We start from the raw sequence: 12,677 nt of genomic DNA, 5'->3' as shown, positions 1-12,677 counted from the left end.
GTTAACTTTCTGATAATCTAGAACATGTTTATTTTGAAACTTGGTTAGACTCTGTTTGTTTGTTTTCTTTTTGGTCTGTGGTCACTTTTTTAAGAACATTGTATAACATGTTTACCTTTAAATTTAGTTATTTAGATTTTTATTAAAGTTTGGTTAAAGATATTTACTGAGTTCATTATCTGCGATTAGTACGCATCCGACATTGTATTATTATTGTATGTCAATACCAGCAAATGTGCCGGCATGGATAACTTAATTAATCACAATACTGTTAACTTTTTCGGCATTGAATTTTGTATTACATTAATGCCGACAAATAGGGAAATATGTTAATCTAAGAAGCAACTTTTCTGTATAAAATTAATACACTATCGGTATTGGACCTTTTGTCTACATATATGATAGAAACTGGGTTTTTTAAAATTGAAAATTTACCAGAAAATCGGCATTATCAACAATGTACGATACAATAACCGAACGACCGCTTTTGGTGGTTCAATAACTGAATGCCAATTTTTGTTCACATTGCAGACTATGTGAAATGTATAAAAGAAATTTGTGCATTCGTAAAAACTTTGGAAGTTGAGGTCATTAATGCGTCTTATCTAAATATAAATACAATCCTTCAATTGTTGAGGTTCCCGGAAGAGTAGATGGAAGTCTTATTATAGTTTTTGTGTATATTTCGATAATGGAGTTTAGATATCAAAAGGCAAAGACCAGAAGGTTGAAAGATATTATATTTAGGATATGGATATAGGGTAATACAAATTTCCTCAAAATTGGTTTGTTTATTCTGGACATATGGTCTAATATATTTGATTCATGTTTGAAAAGGAAAGGTATATATTTTGAAATAATAAGTCAAACCGGAAGGTTGCATGTAGATGAATGATGGATATTTTTCAGCTAAAAGAAGGCAACAGATTAGGAGCCAAATTGGTTGTTTGAATTTTCTAAACATGATAGGAATATGTTTAGTGATCTGGTAGAAGGAGATGTCTTTGATCTACTTGTATGTACCACCATTACACAAAAAATAGTTAATCACTGCTTTCAACACCAATGTTTTTAATTCAGGAGCTTTGAACATTCTGAAATACACCACTGGGTACCCACAAATGAAATAATAAGAAATCTGCAAAGTAAAATTACTCTTTCATTAGAAAATAACAAGCAAACATAATCCATAAGAAAAAATAGGAATGTAAAATGCTCAAGATCACCACCATATTGAAAGATGAGCTCTCAGATATCGCTTGCGTTGTCCACGATATCATAAAAGGTAATCGAAATTTAGAATTTAGTTATCTACTTAATATCAATTGACAAAGTTTAATTGTATACTTATTAAAGTTGTTGACTACTACTTTTACCTTTTTTTTTACTTTGTATTTAAGTTAACTGTTTGTTTGACTTATCAAGTTTTCTTTTAGTGTTCAGGAAAAATCCCAAAACAAAATCAGATGGGTATTACAAAAATGACTGGATTGATCTTCTAGACATGTTCCTTAAGTTCAACTGTACACCATTGGTTGGGGTAACTACGACTTTAGCTTTACAACATAGCATGGACAGTGGAGAGAAACGTTACACATGGCCGAGTAGGATCGATACATAATCACGGAAGAAGGTATATCCTTTGTTATTTTTAACATTTATTTTCTTTATTCTGATTCTTTTTACAAACATACTTAGAAGAAGGATCAAGACAAAAAGATTAAGAAGAAGCAATCTCATAGTTAGGTTAGGATTCTTTTTAGCAACTATTGTTAGTGGAGTGGCCCTGGTTTATTTTTCTATCTGCATAGCCGGCCAGTTTTAGGTTCGGCAAAGACTTAATCCAAAGTTCCAGGAAATGTAAGAACTATATTCACCATTTTTTTTCTTGCATTTTATTCCAATACTAGAAACCGAGTGATAAAATTAAAAATAAAAATAAATCCTCATAGACCCTCCAAAAAGACGAGACCAGGGTCAAACTGAGTGATAATATAAAGAAACAAGTAATCATTAAGTTAAAGAGAAACTTAAATTACACGTTGCAAATTATTACGTACATTAGACCCGATGAAAACCTAAATTAGAAAATATATTAGAAATTATTCAATTGTGAAACCAACATCGATGATACATATACATTTTCTTTTTATAAAATACTTAAGATAATGGTGAGAAAATATATAACTACAGTAATTAAAAAGTATGCATGATTATGAGCTAATACTTATTATATATATTTGCAAGTTAAATAAAAATCTAAAAATCTAAAACATTAATTCATCTTTAAAACAAAATTGGAAATACTTCATTGCATATAAAATCTTGGTGTAATATGACGTAGTTTCTTTAAGATGTTGTGGTTACAACAAAAATCATATGCAAATATAATATCACATGTATCACATATATTGTCTGCAATTTTTCTCTCGAATACAAGGTATATTTGTTATTTATTTGACATGTAATTAAGTTTTGTCATGGTTAATATATAAGTCGAATTTATATTTGATTAAATATGGAACTTGAGAAATCTCTCATGATTCAAGTTGTGTTTCGCGGGATATCTCTAATGAGTCGATAAAGTGTGGGTATATAACTAATAACCATTTGTTAGGTGTTGTTGGAATTTGTAAAATTACTCTTCCATTAGCTATAATAAGAAAGTAAGATCAAAAAAATGTAAAATTTTGATAGAGTATCACTAAGATGGATTGCACAATCATCAAAGAATACCCATAAGTAAGCTTAAAAATCAAAACACTAAATGGACGTACTAAAACTAAGAACAAATATCAAAAGAGCCGTAAATAAAAATCAAAATATGCAAGAGGCATATTTTTTTAAAAAATATTTTGTCTACTCATGTCGTCAATAAATTTGGACAATTTCCGATTTGTGCGTAGACTAAAAACAAATAAGAGTTTTCTAATTTGAAATTTATTAAGAAAAATTCCCTTCAAATTAAAATATGAGACCGTGTTGTGTATCCACTTCTATTCACTGGACAAGATAAGGTTCACATAATATTTCTTAATCCTTAAGAATTCGAGTGTTTTCTACCGACTCACACTTTTCCCTGGCTAAAAATAGCCACTTGCTCTCCCCATTTTGATGTAACAAAACCGAGAAGTAATAAACTCCTTTCCACTTTCATTTTTCTTATTTCTAAAAATTTGAGGTTCGTCCGTTTATATATATTTATTTATTTTGATGCAAAAAAACTGCTTCATTTAAGCTCCAATATTCCATATCTTCTTGCTAACAATCCTATCATTCCTAATAATATTAACATATTCCTCAAGGATGTTACACCAAAAATCAAAAGAGGATTTGTTAGCTCTAGCCTTGTTAGTTATTACATCGGCAACATTATTAGATGCTCTATTAACATGACTCACACCAAGAAACGAAAAGGAAACAACAAGATGCCTTATTTCATTGACAATCCTTTGGTTCATCCAGTGTACAGAAAGGCTGGCATCGTTGATAGAACTAACTACATTCTGACAGTCTGATTCAAAGATTAAATTTTGCAACTGCAATTCCTTAGCCCATAATATAGCTTCTTTCATGGCAAGGCATTCTGCTTGCTCTGCATCTAATCCTCCATCGAAGTGTCTGCCCCTAATACCTCTGGTTGTACCCGCATAATCTCTAATAATTAGACCAATATCAATATTCTTTGTGGACTGATCAAAAGAGGCAACTATGTTCATTTTTAGTTGATTATTTTGTGGAGGATACCAAGCATCAATGTTATTACAATGTATTTTTCTATCTGATCATGAGGGTCTGATAGGCAATGAGCTACCAGGATTCGAATGACATTAGTGGTATACCAGCTATTTATTTTTTTGGTTTGAAAAGCTTTTATAAATTTCAAGCTTTCATACCTGCACCATGTAAATTATGAAACTATCTAATAATCCAAGAGATCACATTTGTATGTTAGGATTGGATGTTTGCCACATTCACATTATTAGACAATCAAATAGATTTAGAACAAGCAGAATCTATAAGTAGATGTTGTAAAGTTTCCTCTTCTCTGTGTTAGTGGGGACGATTCTTATCTATGTCACTACTATAGTGACTATGCTTCTTTCTAGTAGGAACAATTTCTGTTAAACATTTCCAAATAAAGATCTTAACTTTATAAGGAGTTTTAGATTTCCAAGAGTTTTTCCAAACTATTTTTGGGATCTGTTGAGATTGTTGATTTCTGATATGAGCATTGTAGGTCAGAACCTTGTAGGCTGATTTAATTGTGAATTTGTCTATTTTATTCGGTTCACATATCATTTTATCTTCACCATGTTGGACTAAATACATTTGAAGGACCCAGTCTGCAATATGTTTTGGAAATAGAGTTTGAACTAAAATAGTAATCTTATGGGGTTCCGAAGCATAAGGTCTGGAACATACACTATTCTGGCTGGTTCTTTAAAGTTATCATTAGGTGTAGGTGGCATATCAAGGCCTCCAATTCACTTATCATACTAAATCAAAATTTTAGTGCCGCTTCTTACATCCCATATGTTAAATTTCTTGACATTCTTTAGTCCCTGCTCTATTCCTTTCCACATCAAAGATGAATTCTGGTGTTTTTCTTGCAGGTGAATAAAATTACAATAAGGAGAGTATTTTTCCTTCATGTTTTTACCCAAGGTTTTTCATATTCTGTACACAATCTCCATGCTATCTTAGTAATTAGGGCATTGTTATACTGTTCTAAATTTCTAAAAGCCAGACCTCCACTTTTTTACAAAAACATAGAGAATCTTAATTTATAAATCTAACTCCACTATTGTTTTTGTGCCCCCATCAAAATCTTCTTTGCATAGCGTCTAGCTGATTCAAAGTGTGTTGTACCGACTCACACATATAAATAGCCACTTTGCTTTCTCCATTTTGATGTAACAAAACTGGAAAATGATAAAATCTTTTCCACTTTCATTTTTATTATTTATAAAAGTTAATGGTCCGTTCGTTTATATAATAGTATGTATTATTATTATTTTCGTTTCAAAATATTAAGCTTATTTGCGTACATCATTCATGTAAATAGTTTGAAGAATAATATGCTTGTTTATTTCAAGCCTATTATTTTGAAACGAAAGGAGCAACACTTCAATCTAAGATAGTTAATTAGTGGTGTAGAATATAAGAATGAGAGTTTCTTTTTGAAAAAAATTGCGGCCGACCGTGCTAGGCGCATCGCTACTTCCTCGCTATTTACTCGCGAGCTGAGGTAGCATGGGGGCGTGGCATTAAATGATGACTGATTCTGGATAGACCGAGAATCTGAACCACATAAAAACCGAGACTGCTTTTTATCTCACAGTTTCATTTGGTGGCTCCCAGTGGGCCCCGGCGGAGGAGAGAAGGGTGTCCCGCCTTTAGGTTGGCTTTGTGCCTGGCGGGAGAGAGAGCCATGGACCCACTAGGAGGAAAATAGGGGGATGCTTTTCACTCACAATGGGACCCATTGTTTTTGTGTCTATCGGTATGATTCACGGGATTTAAGCCTCGGTGAATCTAGAGTTATTGTTTTTTGTGTAGTTTTTTAGAGCAATTCCTATGGAATGTTCAAATGAACTTGTTTGTTGAGCACGTGGATGGTCAAATAGGATTCTCCACTATGGAAAAGAAGTGGGTGTTAGATGGTTAGACGCGCCACCCAATGTCTAGCGTTGGTGTCAGAGCGACAAGCGTGGGCGTCGTTAGCAATGATGCCAGCGGTTGCCATTGAGACGCCAGATTCTGTGACACTACCGCCAACGACAACTTTTTAACGGTCACCGGAACGGCTAGTTTCCGTTTCCACTCTATAAATACGACTCGAAGAAGATCTCACAAATACACAACAAACTTTCATCCGATCAATCTTTTCTTAATTTCAATTAATTTCATTTTTCAACCATGAATTCTGATTTTGATTCTTCTGAGGAGGATATGAAGATGGATGACATGTTGTACGAAGAAGATGAAGAAATGTGTATGGAGTTTTTGCATCAAATGGATGAAGATGCAGATCAAGATAGAAGAAGACGAAATTTTATGTTGCAATTACAAACCGGGATCATACCAAAGCCTTTAGAGCCATATGAAGTTGCGACTAGAAGATGACGTGGCGGAATCGACATTTTTACCATGAAAAGCTGATGCATGATTATTTTAATCATGACTGTGTGTATTCCGATGAGAATTTTCAGGGTCGATTCTGCATGGGCCGCAACTTGACGCGAAGGATTATTGCCGATCTTTGTCAGGTACAAACTTTATTTAATTATCAGTATGATGCACGACATATACGAGGTTTTAGTACCGAACAAAAGGTCACTGCGGCCCTCCGTATACTATGTTACGGGGTACCAGCGGATTCCACGGACGATTACATCCGTATTGGGAAAACAACCGCTTTTAAGTATCTCAAACTGTTTTGCGAAACAATAGTCGAGCATTTTGGTCCAATCTTTTTAAGAAAGCCTACTCAGGAAGATGTTCAAAGAATAACTACAGAAAACACCAAGAGGGGTTTTCCAGGAATGCTAGGTAGTCTTGACTGCATGCACTGGACGTGGCATGCGTGTCCGATAGAATGGGCAGGCCAATATAACGGTCATTATCCAAAACCAACTGTAATTTTGGAAGCTTCAGCTTCTTATGATTGTTGGTCTTGGCATGCCTTTTTTGGACTCCCGGGTTCAAATAATGATCTCAACGTTTTAGATAAGTCACCATTGTTTGAAGATTTTAAGAATGGGGTCGCGCCGCACTGTAATTTCACCATCAACGATCATCACTACACTCAGGATTATTATCTAGCAGACGGAATATATCCAGAATGGTCAACTATGGTTCAAGATTATAAACAGGTAGGCTTTGGTCCGACGACTTCGAAGGATATGCAGTACTTTAACACCCAGCAAATGGCATACAGAAAGGATGTTGAACGCGCTTTTGGCATATTGAAAAGGAAGTTTTCCATCATAGCTAGGCCGATGCGCTTTTGATATTCAAGAAATGAACAAAATTATGCTGACTTATATTATTCTGCATAACACGGTCATTGAAGAATCCAGGCGTGACCCAACCTGGACTAGTTTTCCAGATGAAGATTTAACCAAGGATCTTGTGGTAGAGCGTGGGCGTCCGGCAAGAGAATATAGACTTTCCACTGACAGACTCCACAATCGGGGAATCTATGCACAACCAATGTGGTCGATCTCGTGTCTCGGATTGTCTCGGCTCTGTCTGAGACACCGAGATAACATTAACTCGCCGAGATAACCGTCCTGAAAACCGGTACACATTTCTACTTGTAAAATTATATAAAGGAAGGAGACGTATACGTAATTAGAAGTAGAGACGTTTATAATTACATGTCAAGCTTGTGCACTTAACACATGTATCGGGCAACATCTGTATACCCTTTGAGGGAATGTACTGTTAACTCTCGTCTCTTGTACCGAGTAAAAAAAAGTACCAGGAAGAATTGGATCTGTCTTCCACTCAAACTCAAACTCTCTCAACAGAAAGCTTGTTTCTTCTTCTTGTCCATGGGTATACAGTACACCATGTACTCTCTGATTTGGGTATCATAGAAAGTTTCTGATAGATATAGACAGTTAGTTAATGTTTATTTCTTCTTCTTCTTTTTTTCTTCTTCTTCTTCATATATGATGTACAAATTAGTTAGGATTTAGTTAGGGTTTATTTCTTCTTCTGGGGTATATGATGTACAGTAATTCATATGAGTTTATACAAATTTAGGGTTTTTTTATTTATTTATGATGGGATTGATCATATGTTGCAATTAAATTGATTTATCAATTGTTAGCCTTTTTGTTTGATTCATTCAAGTTCTAATCAGTATTATGTGAGTTTTAATCAAAGCAAAAAAACGGGATTCATGCAGCCGGTGAAAATCAAATAGCTTCAATTGAATCACAGGGAGACCATAAAAAAAATGAACAGTAACAAACAAAAAAAACGAGATTTTGGCCGAAATTTCGGCCGAAATTTAATTGTTCCGGAGAGTTTTCCGGTAAAATATCGTCTCGGCGAGAACATTGATATCGGCTCTTCTGTGATCGAAACCGAAAATATCGCCGAGATTCCGGCCGAGATGGCCGAAATCGACTACATTGTGCACAACTAAGACAAGATTTAACAAAGCACCTTTGAGCTTTAAAAGGAGCAGCAGACGGTGCAGGGGGGAGAGGGAGAGGAAGATAATTATTATGTTTTTTATTTTAAAAGTTGTTGTTTATTTTAATTAATATGTTTTCTTAATTTAAAGTTGTTTGTTTAAAATTGAGGCAATTATAAAAGTACTCCCTCCGTTTCTAAAAAATGGGCTTGTTTGGTTTTCACAAAAATTAAGAAAACTAATCATTGGAACCACTTTTCCATGTTTTTTCCCAATGTATCCTTTGGTCCCCACTCATCTCTTATTAGAGAAAGAGGAGAGAGAAGTGGTCCCCCTTTTATATTATGAGAAAAAATGGAGAGAGAGAAGTGGTCCCTCTATGGGTATAGTAGTAAAATCATAACATTTGACTTTCCACATATGGAAACAAGCCTATTTTTTGACATATCCAAAAAAGGAAACCTGCCTATTTTTTATAAACAGAGGGAGTAATTTTAATTAAACTAAACTTAACTACACTAAATTAAATTAAACTTAACTATTAACTAAACATGTTTATTCATTAGCAAGATTGAATTCTTCTTCGTTTTCTTCCGAGGCATCATCTTCGTCTTCCACATTCACAAACTGGCCAGTTTGTTGAGGGGGGACTTGTTGGTCCTGGACTTGTTCGGCCTGGACTTGATCCATTTACGTATTCCATATACCATATTGTCGTTCATTCATTTTGCCAACGTCCAAGGAGAGTAACTTGTTTAGCTTACAATCCATGTAGTATTGTTCTCGTGAAAGGCGACTTTTCTGTTGATTTTCTAAAGCAATGGCACGGTCCATGACTCTATCTGCCTCCATCTGCATCTCCATTTCCTTGTGATCAGCATAGTTGAACTCGCTTGAACTTCCATATGTTGCTCGTTGGGATGCGTCTCTCGTTGCTTTTGTATCTTTCACACTACCTCCTCTTCTTCTCTTGCAGTTGGTGTTAATGTCTAGATTACTATTGTGTTGATCCTGACTACCTGGAGTTCCATCAGGCGAGGAAGCAGGCCCTCCATTCTGAAAATCCTGCAAGATTGGACCATGTGGTGATCTTCCAGGCATTTGATGACTTTCCAGCAAGTATGGATTAAACTTTTTAAGCAGCCTCAAAATGGTGAAACAACTATCATGTTGGAAGCTTGGACCTTTGTGGGATCTTTTCCACTCTTCCCGACATCTTCTTTCCACATCCGGTTCACTTTCACCACTTCTTCTGTTGTTCCACATTTGAGTGATGATAGCTAGATATTCACTAACGGCTGCTGCAATTGTGCAAAAATGATGACACAACCCATCGACATCACGAACATGAACGTTACCGGTTCCTTCACAAATTTTTTGTAAAATCTTACCGTAAAAAGTTTTTTTTTCTTGACTACAACCATTGATATCATCTAATGTATATAATACATAATTTCTGCAAAGTGACTCATCTTCATCCATCGTATACTTCGGACCACGAATTCTTATGTTCCTTTGCTGTGATTGTTGTGTTTCTTGTGGTGTTTGTTGTGGTGTTTGTTGTTGTGAGGATGCCATATTTGTTAAAGATAAAAAATTTCTAAAAGATTGAATTGATATGAATAGTTTTGTTTGAAAAGAAAAAGAGAAGTTAGAGACGGTATGGAAATTGTGTAATGTTGAGGAAGGTGTGAGTCTAAAGTCTGTAGACGAACTGAATTTATAGGGAAAATAAAGGAGCGATGGTGGGGATGGGAATACCAGTTGGAGTTCATAGGAAGAACACTATCGTTTTCTCTAAAGGTGCACGTTTCTACGACGAACGCTGGCGTTTTCTATTCGGACGCCGGTATTAGCAGATATGACTCGCGTCCTTACAACAGACGCGCGTCGGAGGGTACGACTCGATGTTCAAATGAACAGATCTGTTCATTTGAACATCCATTTTTTTCATGTTTGTTCATTCCATAGTGGGAACAAAATGAACAAACTCTGATTTTGTTCATTCCATAGGAATTCCCTTAAGAAATTTTGTTAAATGATAATACATGTGTTGCACATGTCAGCAGTAAAAAAATATAGGAAATACCGTATGGTTCTAGAAATAATATATTAGAGAGAGTGTAATCCAATTGACCTAGTCAATTTTCCGTTTGGTCCATTTTGGAAATATAAATTATAGTTTGGTCCTAGAACTTATAGTTTGGTCCTAATATGACGTCATGGATGATGTAATTTCCATCATGTAGTGGTACAAATATCCTTTTGGGACCATGACGTTATCCTAAGACATATATGGTTAATTATCAAGAGAGAAGATATTATTTTCAGATTTACTTTCTCTCACCTCCATATTCTCATATCTACTTTCTCTCTCCTCTTTTTTCTTTTCTTTGAAACTATTTTTCTGCTACTGTAAAGAAGATGAAGAAAGAAATAAACAGTTGTTGTTGATAAATGATACTCGTGATGATGTTTTGAAGATGAACTCGTGATTGTTGTTGAAGATGTGAAGACGATAAAAGAAGATGATGAACGGCGGAGTTTTTAGGGTTTGTTTGGTGTTGTTGCTGTTGAAGACGACGAAGATGATGAAGATGATGCTTGTGTTGAAGATGAAGATGATAAACATGGAAACGACGATATTGATGTTTGCTATGAAGGATGAACTAATATCAGATTTGAAAAGAATGAACTCGTGTTGAAGATCTTGTTTTTTAGATGTTTGTCTTGTTGTTGCTGTTGTTGAAGACGATGAACATGATGAAGAAGATGAAGATTTGTGTGTTTTTTCGTCGTTTTTTTAGGTTTTTATATGGGGTTCATTTTTGGAATGAACTCTGCTTTTTTTAGGTTTTTATATGGAGTTCATTTCTGGAATGAACTCTGTTTTTTTTTTTTTTAGGTTTTTATATGGAATTCATTTCTGGAATGAACTCTGTTTTTTTAGGTTTTTATATGGAGTTCATTTCTGGAATGAACTCTTTTTTTTTTAGGTTTTATATGGGTTCATTTCTGGAATGAACTCTGTTTTTTTAGGTTTTTATATGGAGTTCATATCTGGAATGAACTCTGTTTTTTTAGGTTTTTATATGGAGTTCATTTCTGGAATGAATTATGGTTTTTTTAGGTTTTTATATGGAGTTCATTTCTGGAATGAACTCTGTTTTTTAGGTGATTTCTGAAAAAATAAGTAGAAATTAATAGGAGTTCATTTTGAAGAATGAACTACTACAAAAAAAGTAGAAATTAACACGGAAGGGTACTTTTGTCCATTTAATATTTTTAAATAATTACGGACCAAGCAGTAAAGGCGTTTTCCCAAAGGACCAAACTGACATGAGCCCACCTAAAAATCAAGGCTGAATTGGGGGCCATGGAAACTAATTGGGAGCCATGACACATTTTATACCACACCCAAAAATATATGGGGCTTCCAAAAATAAGGGTAAAATACCTATTTTATCCTTCTCTAATAACTAAACCTAAAATCCTAATACTAATCGAGTGAGGCCCCCATTCACTTTTCAAAACAAAACTCTTCTTCTTCTTCTTCTTCTCCTCTTCTCCCCTCTCTCTGCACCTCCATCTTATCCATTAACGAAATGGTTCTATGAAATCAGAAATTATTAAAAAAAAAAAACAGTTTGAGTCGTCAATATTAGAATGTATAAAAAAGCGACTCTCATTTAATATGAAAGGGTCGTCCGTATATAGTAATGCTTAACTGACGACCCTTAGAGTGATAGCTGCAGAGAGTAAAAGGTTTTTTAGTCGTTCGGTTCTAAATATATAGAGTTAACGACTCTATATGACCTAAAAGATGGAGTCGTCATCTTTTAGGAACCTCATTGACGATTTTTCATAACTGAACAATGGAGTTGTTTATTTTGGTGCTAATTCATTGACGACTCTAAAAGGTCGTTAGTTAATTATACTCACGACCTAACGACCCTCACACCGAGTTGTTGCATAGTGACCATGAATCGACCACTTGGAGCACCATTCATGTGATTTGAAGAGTATAAGAAGTTTACCTGATTGTTTAGAACTTGGGGTTCCTCATTTTGAGTGTTGGTTCCTTCATTTTGAGCAATGGGATCTTCATTTGCACCATTGTCCATAGTTTCCTCTATCAACATCTCCTCATCAAACATCCAATCCATATGATTAGTTGAGACAATCTTGTCATCAACGCAATCATTGTTGTTGTTTGAAACTTCACCAACATCATTTCCTCCACTAGAATCACTCATTTCAAATAACCTTAAGTTTTACCCCAAAACTCAACTTCTTCTTCTCCACAACACAAAAGCACAATTTTTCTTTTATCAATTTTTATCCCTAATTCTGATTTTAATCTACTCAAATTAATTAACAACTAATCAACACTAATAATTCAGAAGTAGTTTAGCCATTTCTAAAAAAATGGGATAAGGGATAACTCCCATTACTATTTCATGACTTTTTTTTTGTCCTGTAGCAAGGGATCCCCAATTACTATTTCAGGGCTCCCAAACGA

The sequence above is a fragment of the Papaver somniferum genome, chromosome 11, assembly GCF_003573695.1.
Source record: "Papaver somniferum cultivar HN1 chromosome 11, ASM357369v1, whole genome shotgun sequence".
NCBI classification, from domain to species: domain Eukaryota; kingdom Viridiplantae; phylum Streptophyta; class Magnoliopsida; order Ranunculales; family Papaveraceae; genus Papaver; species Papaver somniferum.
The sequence above is the reverse complement of the archived record's forward strand: the minus strand, read 5'-3'. Positions refer to the sequence as shown.